This window comes from Saccoglossus kowalevskii, chromosome 9 (assembly GCF_978046115.1).
Source record: "Saccoglossus kowalevskii chromosome 9, keSacKowa6.1, whole genome shotgun sequence".
In the NCBI taxonomy this organism is placed as follows: Eukaryota; Metazoa; Hemichordata; class Enteropneusta; family Harrimaniidae; genus Saccoglossus; species Saccoglossus kowalevskii.
The window spans coordinates 29011816-29022969 of record NC_140649.1 but is presented as its reverse complement, the minus strand read 5'-3'; the positions used below and the strand labels follow the sequence as shown (position 1 = coordinate 29022969).

The window sequence follows — 11154 nt, the reverse complement described above, 5'->3', positions numbered from 1 at the left end:
CTTAATATTTGGTACATGCATGAAGACTTTTAAAAATAAAATAAAAATTTTAAATAACAAATAATACTAATATGTTTTCAAAAAACAATCGACTACATTAAGATATCGCGAAACTCGATAGGGCTAGGGAGTTCACAGTGCCATTATGTTCGCATATACTTGAGTACCGGTCAATAAATTTGTTCATAATGTGATGACAACCGTCAGCCTTCCTTTGTAGTCGTGCCGACGGTCCGCCTACTGCGTGAAACCATTGAAGAGTATCTCGTGTGCTGCCAACGCATATGCCCCAGTCAATAACGCATACAGTGGCTGACTGCTCCTCGGAACTAGACGCGTTTGCGCCGTGTGTTCAGTTGTGATCGGATGGATTGGTTACAGAGATAGCTACTGTTATGGTGTAACATCAACTGACTGACATAGTGTGAATATTACAGATGTCGCCGCGGAAGTTATTCTCCATCGACAAATAGTACACGATTTTTTTGTTTTGGTTTTTTTCTTTGTTTTTGGTTTCATTACATTCGCCCGAAATTGCTTGTTGCCGGAAACTACTGTACTGCGCGTTCCAACCTGGGAGCTAACACACTGGTGCACAGGTAAGGATCTTTTGATTTGTCGCGTTTCCCCCAAATACAAACGACCCTGCTTGCTGCCACCATGTTGTCAGTCGCATAGTGTTTTGATAGAACATCGAGTCTGAAAGTAATCGGAAATTGACGCGAATCGATAGGACATGGAGTTGAGATGCAGTCGAAAAGCTTGCGGCTCGTTTAGTTGCCATGGGAATTACGGTCGGCTTTCAGCATCCAACTCTTTTTTTAACAACTACAATAGGCAACCGAACCACTTGAGAACTATCAATAATTGGCAAATCATGTAGATTTTATCGAGAGTATTGAATTCACTAAATGGGAATGTTGAATGCTATTATAATGCTAGACAAAAATTGTGCCTGTGTCAATCTGTTATCGGCGGCGCTCTATTCTACGGATGCCTTGTGTATCCAAGCAATGATTGATTGATTATGTCCCGTGTAACCCCGACAATATTGACCTCACTCCACTACGTGATTGGTGATTCCGTCTTGCGTCTGACGGACCGCAACACTCTTGCTAGTGCGTTAGCAAAACAAATGACGATCATCAAGTATTAAAATCTTCATCTTCTAATAAGGACACCTTCCAGTCTTCCCTAATTCAAAAAATCAAAATCTATTAAACAAATATGTAGCCAAAGGCTTTGGTTTTAAATATTTTCAACTTGAAAAACGCACTTCACGAATTTACATACAAGTAGTCTGAGGTAATTCAATTCCATCGTATTACAATAACACTCGCGGATAATGTTTCCACGCATTAAATGAAATGGGAAGAAAATTTGTGGAAAAGTAGAAGGCCCGTAAATTTCAGTTGTGTGAAATTATAAATCAATAAACGACTCATTTTACAATATATGAATAAGTTATATAAAGTAGAAAAGCCCCATTTTAAAATCTAATCAAGCTTAAACTACTTATTGTTTTGAATCTTTTCATTTCAAAACGATGGCGTTTCCTAGGGCACTCACTGGACTATGCAAATGTACACTTGGGCGTAACTATTACCATTTAAATTGCATTTTATTTATCGTCATAGCAATCGTTTTGAATGTGGAGTACTTTCAACTGTTTTTACATGCTACACGCCAAGTTTGGACAAATAAATGTTATATGTGTACACATGCAAACCGTGTTGCATTTAAAAAAAATCTCAATATTGTTTCGACAATTATAATTTGAATTCCTATTACGTGAAAATAAATGGAATGTCATCATGATGAAAAGGCCAGAAATGTCACCACTGTTATTTTTATTTTTTAATATATTATGTAAATCGATTCGATGGTTACGTCAAATGAAGACGTTTACAGCTCAGTAGTATAAAAGTGGATTCTCCGCCAATGCTCGATGATGATTTTTTTTAAAATTTATGTGTAAGTGTGATATTTTATTGCAAGCAATTCTTGAAATGTAGATTTTGACGTTGATGATTGTATTTCGTAACGTCCATGAATGAAGCCATTCTTCACTCACAACCGTGTGTTCATTTCACTTATACCGTGGCTGTAAAAATTCGGCTACACTCACAATCACGGTCTTGTTTTCAGTTTACCCCTATATAAAATGTGCGTATCCTCGGGGGCGGAGCTACGTCACAGACGTTCTACGTTGCTAAGACGCGCACCACTGTACCACGTATTTCTATGGGCTTTGTGCGCGCTGCTGTGGAACGCCGGTGGAGCCGGTGAAAACTCGAGAAAACAACACAAACTTAACTTTGAAGTAATCCTGAACAACCAAATTCATATATGTTACACACGTAGGGCTAATCTTGTTACACTGTTCAGGGGACTCTCAACAACCATTGCAAAGTATCGTTTTCTGCGAGTTTTTGGTCTTTGTTTTCACCGCGAGGGTTGCCAGGCGGTAGAAAATGTCCGGATGTCCGCCCCCGAGGATACAGTATTGCAATAACACCCCCTACTGCGGTGTCATAGACAATAAAGAGATCATAGCTCATGTGTACAACAGTTTATATGTTTCATTCGAAATTATGTCACTCAGTATGCTAATATTGTATTACACTTTCAATACGATCTTTGTAAACTGTCCAAGTTGGACAGGAAACGGGTAGTCGAGCCCTCCGCCATACCACCAATTTCATACTAGTATATCTTCTTTGAATTTTGGTCGAGGCGTGATATCGGTTATTCGACCATGTTAATTTCTACTTGGCACATGAATCGATTGATACAGGTATGCGTTAGGTGCTCATCATTTCATCCCCTGTATGCATGTATGTTTATTTATTAATTTGAAAACTTGAGTACAATATTTTCAAAGTTGATTGTATTATTGTTTATATCACTCCGTGGAATGTTCTAATACGAATGGTCATGGAAAACACACATTCTAGATACATACCATTAAATTTGGAATTATTCATATAGAAAAGCGGGTAAAATGAAAACAACAAGCGCACGACATCGTGATACCGTCATGATTAGAGCTATGCCATGGGTAATGGTTTTCTCGTTATTATTATTTTTTTTTTTTTTTCGTTTTAATATAGCATAATTTAACCTTACTCGGTGTGTGGTCACGGCGACAAATACAGCTAACAATAACGACGGTCTGGGTTGACTGGTATATCATTCTAATTGCACCGTGTTAATATTATTCATATCAAGCCAAGGTCACCATGACAGGGCTAGGTGTGATCGTGATGTGTCCAATAGTTACATTATTATCACATGGCGTGATGCATTGAACATTTGACGTGTAATGTCAACATCATTGGAGTAAACAATCAGCATATAGACCGGTGGAACGTTCGTTTGTTCGCTGTATACATAGTATGTATATTGTTGACTGTTCGTTTATTGTAGACCACGTTACCAAGGAAACACTCTTTTTAAGTGAGGAAGAAAGATGGAGTGAGCGGGATAGTAATGGAGAGAGAGAGGGGGAGAGGGGGGGATGAGAGACTGACCCCCGGAGTGTCCAAGTGAGAAAGGGGTCATATACATTAGACATGTTTCGGGGTAATGAACCGCAACTTTCATCTTCTTGACTAATTATCTGGATATATCTTAAATCTTGCTATGATTGGCAATACATTACGACCTCTGATTTAGATTATTTAACAACAAGCAATGTGCTTCGTCGGGTGATTCCGAAAGCTATTTCTATGTGGAGCCTTGCTATCGATGATTACTACTAGGTGCAAGTATGTATTCGGCGAGTTGAATTGGAATAAATATCTATTCCTGTTGGATTGTCAAAGTCATAGATCAGAGCAAATACAGTTAAGCAATGACATGTATGAAGAGGAACACGGAAACTGGGAAGGGAAAAAGCAAAGTCAAAGGAAAAAGCAAAGTCACCACACAGAATTAATACTAGTACGAATATGACTTTCATAATCACGGCTCATCGGGCTCGCGGACAAGTCACACATATTCTGTTCAACAAGAACATCGTTTGGTAGATCACGAATGAGCACCGAAAACAACACGCGTCCACTTCCCACGAAATACTGTGGCAGAGTATTAGCCGTACAAAAACGATCGTACTAGTAGGCCGTTAGTAGTACACCACGCAACCAACGTCTGCATATACAGTCACGTGATACACCACGTCACGACACGTCATTATTGCGACTGGCTACCTCACCGAATACTCCAATGGACGACCCCTTCTTATCACATCCGACCATGACGAGCGCTCACAATAGAACAATTCCACGCATAAAAGAAAATCTCATTATTAAAAAAAGGCCGATGAAAGAACTGTCAACTTAGCTGTCGCATACCTCCTTCACCACAGCTAAACTAATTTCAGAAATGGCGTGAATACATTGTGTGTGTTTCTTTCTCTCAACAAAACCCGACTTTGTAATTTACCGCGCTCACTGCTCCATTCTTCTCTTTCGACAGTTGCATAATGCGGCGGTTTATTAAAAAATAACTGGATAGAAGTCCTTCCATTATCCAATATGTTCAAAACAACACGTATGAATAGTTTGAATACGTGAAGCAAGTGCACAGGGTCCGTGCTGAGAGTAATTGAAAATATAACGAAGAATAAAGTAAATTATCTGAATCCTCAAGAGTTGTGATTGTCGGAAAATTAATAAAATGTCGTAACATTTTGTGTGTATCAAGTAGTTTAGCTCTCGTGTCATCACCTGGGCAATTTCGCCATGGTGCGAAAATAATTTGACATATCATGGTAAGTAGTATGTGGGTCATGGCGATTATGTTTACATTCGGTGCATTTGGGAGCCATGATGCAACTCGTCTTAGCCCTATCGAGGGCGCACTCCAGTCACTATTATCCACTTGAAGAAATTATATTTTGCCTACTCGACGCAAATAAAAAAGGTAAAACATTTATATTTGACAGTAAATAATCTATATCAATTCAACAAGAATAAATTTAAAAAAAATGTATATTTATATGCTTCACTTCACGATAACAGACTCGTTCCAAGTTACGTGACTTGGAATGCAACATGTCAGTAATTTTGTATCGAGAGTGTTGTATGAATAGTTATTCGTGGGGAAATCACATACTCTATATTCATTGCTCCATATTGTGTAGCGTATTTTCCTGTGATCATCTCGTGCAAATATATCAGCATCGCTGTCAACACCATACACTAGCATTATTTACAGAACACGCTGCAGTTATGTTGAGAAGTTGCGCGTGCGTTCTATTTTAATTGCAGACAATGGGCAGGAATTCAATATTAGGGCTGGGTACAATAAAAATCAAAGAAAGCCTAGAAAGAACTCCCGTGTACTGAAGGTATTGGAAGCATGAAGATGTACTTCTATTGGAACAAATACAGCATTTAAAAACATAACTGATTATCAGGGGAGTTGCAAGTAGCTATGGTTCTACAATTATAAATATTTAATAAAATAATGACCATATATGATGACTTGATATTTTGGTCATATATCTTGTCAGACAAAATTATAGCACCAGTTGCATGTTCTAATCAACACCAGTACTTATATCACATTTGTTTCAATCCAACGTTTCATCAATATCTGTTGAATGGTACTTGAGAAACAATTAGGTTATTATATAATTGTAACCCAAGACTAATTAGGTCTGTGAATAGTCATAGAGTATCTATGTATAAAGAGTCATTGATATGTAAGGATTAGTACTTAGTCGAAAATTTACTAATTATGCAAATTAGGTAATTATTATGCATGGATAGTAATCCAATACTTACCAGGTCTGTGCATTGTTCTATGAAATTTATGTACCAAGTTTCATTGTAATGTGACGATTAGTACTTGAGATATCAGTGGAAAAGCCAAAAATTTACTAATCATTATGCAAATTAGATAATTATTATGCATATATTTTCAATAAAATCCAATGAGTGTTTTTTTTTAGATACCAGTGGAAACGTCAAGCAACAGCTAAAAACCAGCTAATTATCATGCAATTAGGTAATTAATATGCACGGGTTTTAACCAAAATCTAATTAAATCTGCTCATTAGCCCAGAGCATTAATGCATCAAATTTCATCTAAAACCAACATATAGTTCTTGATATATCAGTAGAACAGACGGACACACATACACACCCGCACAAACATACACACACACATACACACAGACAGCCTAACTGCAAAGACTCCCATTGTGTGCTTTGCACATGGGAGTTAAAAAATCTTATAAGGTACAATACAGAGACAATTTTACCTAAAATGTAATGAAATACAAAACTAAGACAAAAGTAACTTAGAACGCTACTTTCTAAAATATGTAGCTAAACTACTAAATGTTCTAAAAATATCAATATTACCATTGTTGGACAATTCATTATAAAGGGACAAAGCACGTGGAATGAGAGTTGAAATTCTTACATTGAGAAGACCTTTCGTTTTGTTCTTCTAATAAGCGATATATATAGGGATAGAATAAGGAACCAATCGCAAAATATGCTTTCTTAACACAGTTGTCAACGTGGTCACCAAAATGTAACGAACTGGGCAATAACATGTCTAGATCACGTGTAACGGTGTCTCTACTAATAGCTACACTAGAAATCTTGTATTGATGAATGGAAATTCCGCGTTTAGTACTGAAACAATTCACATGACATTGTGCATGATTTAAACTGTGAATATTACGATGACGGTGATTATGACGTCGTGGATGGAATGTGGGTACAGTCAGCTGGATAACAACTGTTAATAAAATAGATGCGATTAATTTATCGATTTTACTATATAGGGCCGCCACCTTGAATCCGGCTCGAATCTAAAGAAGTATACAAGTTGAGAAACACTCAACACAGAGCCTTCTTATTTTCTGTCCGTGCCGTGGGTATATGTAGTTGGTGCGATGTGTCGATCCCGGTGTTGCATCTTGAGCGCATTTGCCTTATCACAGGAACACATTACATCCTTTCGCATAGAACTTTCAATTATTACACAAGCAAGTGATTTCGTCTGTGACGTCAAGATATCGTCGCGTTTTATTAAATGTGTTATCGCAGCGAACGCTCCTTCATAGTAATCAAGCAAAGCAGAGAGCCGATCGATTCGTCGTTATTTCAGTACGCATATGTTCCTGAAAACCCGTCGATACTTCTCGACCACATACCAACGACGGGAGACTCGCGCAGCAGTGTTCTTGTCTAAACTGGCATACAAAACATGAAAGGTTCGACATCACGGTCAGCCTTCTAATATTTAATTATGTAATATGGGCCATCTTTTAAATTAATGCTGCCACCAACATTGACTTTGGTCACTCACCTCTGATCGAAGTACTTTTTGAAGAAATGAAAACATAATGCCGCGTTTGATCATTAATGGATTGGGTGCAGTTGTCACGAATTATCATATTCTCACGTGAGCTGAAACGGGCACGGCTGTCGTCTTGCTGTGTGATTCACGCCTTGACGTCGGGCATAATTTTCAATTATAGCGATTTTTCGAATAAATCAAGTCTCAATATATGTACATAATTAAAATAACTAAGTTACTAATGATAAAATGTAATAATAATTGTTTTATAAGTCATCGTAATTCATTCCCGGGGTGCATCATGATTGTCGTTAGATGTTCCCGGGAGGTGTCATGTCTCGCTTCCAGTGTGTGCATACCTACTAATCAAATGGCCCCCATATGATACCAGACATGATTTAATTGGCAGTTGTCTGTATTTACAGACATTTGACGAGCGGACGCTTTACGAACGGGAAAATCCACAAAATCGGCCAGTTTACAGTAAAACTTGGAATATATACATTATAATTTTGGAACCCGGGCATCGTTGTTCGTCTCTCCGGTGAATTTTCGGCGCTTTCTTTTGCTACAAAGGAGATAGACTGATGGGGTGATTGGGAAAATGGGAGGCGACAACTGTTATTTTATAGATTGGTCGGCGTGTACACAGTGAACCGAATCGATATACGCGGGGAGAATGCAGCCCCAGGGACCGCTCTAACGAGGAACCGTCCAAGACGCTTCCTAATCATGTATATGTATGTTTGTTCGGTAAGACGAAATAGATCAAGATGGCGTTTCGGCGTAATGTAAACGGCAGAATACTTAGTTAATTAACGTTCTGTTCGTACGGAGCAAATCGTAATTTATCGAATAGTTAATGGCCGGCACGTGACGTGTCAGAGTGCCTTGGTGCTGACGATATTTCATGTACTGCGAGCAGCAAAGGTGGAGACCTTTCAGTAAATCACAATCGCTTCCAGGTTCACAGACTCCTGCGTGTTTTATGAATGTCTCACTCGATGCAATTTAGCAGTTACGTTATTACATGATTCACCGAAGACACACTGAGAATATAAATCATTTTTCACAGATTAATAAAACAAATCAATATTAATTCTTTATTGAAAATATTTACAATTTGTATTGTATATTTTTAAATTGACATTGACGGTAATACAACGATAACATGTTTACAGCCATTGTTGAATACGTCCACGCTCATTGATGATACGCCAAGAATACGTCATCACTCATTGACGATACGCCAAGAACACGTCCACACTCATTGATGATTCGCCAAGAACACATACAAACTTATTGATGATACGTCGAGAATACGTCCACACTCATTGATGATACGCCAAGAACACGTCATCACTCATTGACGATACGCCAAGAACACGTCCACACTCATTGATGATTCGCCAAGAACACATACAAACTTATTGATGATACGTCGAGAATACGTCCACACTCATTGATGATACGCCAAGAACACGTCTGCACTCAAAGACGATACGCCAAGAACGCGTCCACACTCATTGATGATACGCTGAGAATACGTCCACACTCATTGATAATACGCCAAGAACACGTCTACACTCAAGGAAGATACGCCAAGAACGCGTCCACACTCATTGATGATACGCTGAGAATACGTCCACACTCATTGATGATACGCCAAGAAAACTAGTACGTGCACACTCATTGATGATACGCCAAGAACACGTCCACACGTTGATGATACGCTGAGAATACTAGTACGTTCAAACGCATTGATGACACGCCAATAATACTAGTACGTCCACACTCATTGATAATAAACCAAGAACACGTCCACACACATTGATGATACGCCAAGAACACGACCACACTCATTGATGATACACCAAGAAAACTAGTACGTGCACACTCATAATACGCCAAGAACACGTCCACACCCATTGATAATACGCCAAGAACACTCCACACTCATTGATAATACGCCAAGAACACGTCCACACTCACTAATAATAATACGCCAAGAACACGTCCAAACTCATTGATGATACGCCAAGAATACTAGTACGTCCACACTCATTGATAATACGCCAAGAACACGTCCACGCCTATTGATAATACGCCAAGAACACGTCTACACTCATTGATGATGATACGCTGAGAATACTAGTACGTTCAAACTCATTCATGATACGCCAAGAACACGACCACACTCATTCATGATACGCTAAGAAAACTAGTACGTGCACACTCATAATACGCCAAGAACACGTCCACGCACATTGATGATACGCCAAAAATACATCTACACTCATTGATAATACGCCAAGAAAACATCCACACTCATCGATGATACGCCAAGAAAACTAGTACGTTCAAACTCATTGATGACACGCCAAGAATACTAGTACGTCTACACTCATTGATAATACGCCAAGAACACGTCCACACTCAATGATAATACGCCAAGAACACGGCCACAATCATTGATAATACGCCGAGAACACGTCCACACTCATTGTTAATACGCCAAGAACACGTCCACACTCATTCATAATACGCCAAGAACACGTTGACAAGAACACGGGGCTGCATTGATGATACGCCGAGAATACTAGTACGTGCACATTCATTGATGATACGCCAAGAATACTAGTTCATCCACACTCATTGATAATACGCCAAGAACACGTCCACACACATTGATGATACGCCAAGAACACGTTCACACTCATTGATGATACGCCAAGAATACTAGTTCATCCACACTCATTGATAATACGCCAAGCACACGTCCACACACATTGATGATACGCCAAGAATACTAGTTCATCCACACTCATTGATGATACGCCAAGAATACTAGTTCATCCACACTCATTGATAATACGCCAAGAACACGTCCACATACATTGATGATACGCCAAGAATACTAGTACGTGCACATTCATTAATGATACGCCAAGAACACGACCACACTCATTGATGATACGCCAAGAAAACTAGTACGTCCACACTCATTGATAATACGCCAAGAATACTAGTACGTGCACACTCATTGATGATACGCCAAGAACACGTCCACACGTTGATGATACGCTGAGAATACTAGTACATTCAAACTCATTGATGATACGCCAAGAACACGTCCACACTTATTGATAATACGCCAAGAAAACTAGTACGTGCCCACTCATTGGTGATACGCCAAGAACACGTCCACACGTTGATGATACGCTAAGAATACTAGTACGTTCAAACTCATTGATGATACGCCAAGAATACTAGTACGTCCACACTCATTGATAATAAACCAAGAATACGTCCACACCCATTGATAATACGCCAAGAACACGACCACACTCATTGATAATACGCCAAGAACACGACCACACTCATTGATGATACACCAAGAATACGTCATCACTCATTGACGATACGTCAAGAACACGTCCACGCTCATTGATGATTCGCCAAGAACACATCCATACTTATTGATGATACGTCGAGAATACGTCCACACTCATTGATAATACGCCAAGAATACAAGTATGTCCACACTCATTGATGATACACCAAGAATACGTCATCACTCATTGACGATACGCCAAGAACACGTCCACGCTCATTGATGATTCGCCAAGAACACATCCATACTTATTGATGATACGTCAAGAATACGTCCACACTCATTGATAATACGCCAAGAATACAAGTATGTCCACACTCATTGATGATTCGCCAAGAACACGTCCACACTCAAGGACGATACGCCAAGAACACGTCTACACTAATTGATGATACGCTGAGAATACTAGTACGTTCAAACTCATTCATGATACGCCA

General features: G+C 39.0%; 1 protein-coding gene across 1 annotated transcript in view; it reads left to right on the top strand.

The window, feature by feature from the left end:
* The first annotated feature begins 231 nt into the window (after nt 1-231).
* Nucleotides 232-11154, top strand: part of LOC100366340 (uncharacterized) — a 43131-nt gene continuing 32208 nt past the window's right edge. Inside the window, exon 1 of the mRNA XM_006812545.3 lies at nt 232-599. The gene's annotated coding sequence lies outside the window, so the exon portion shown is untranslated. The remainder of the gene's footprint in view (nt 600-11154) is intronic.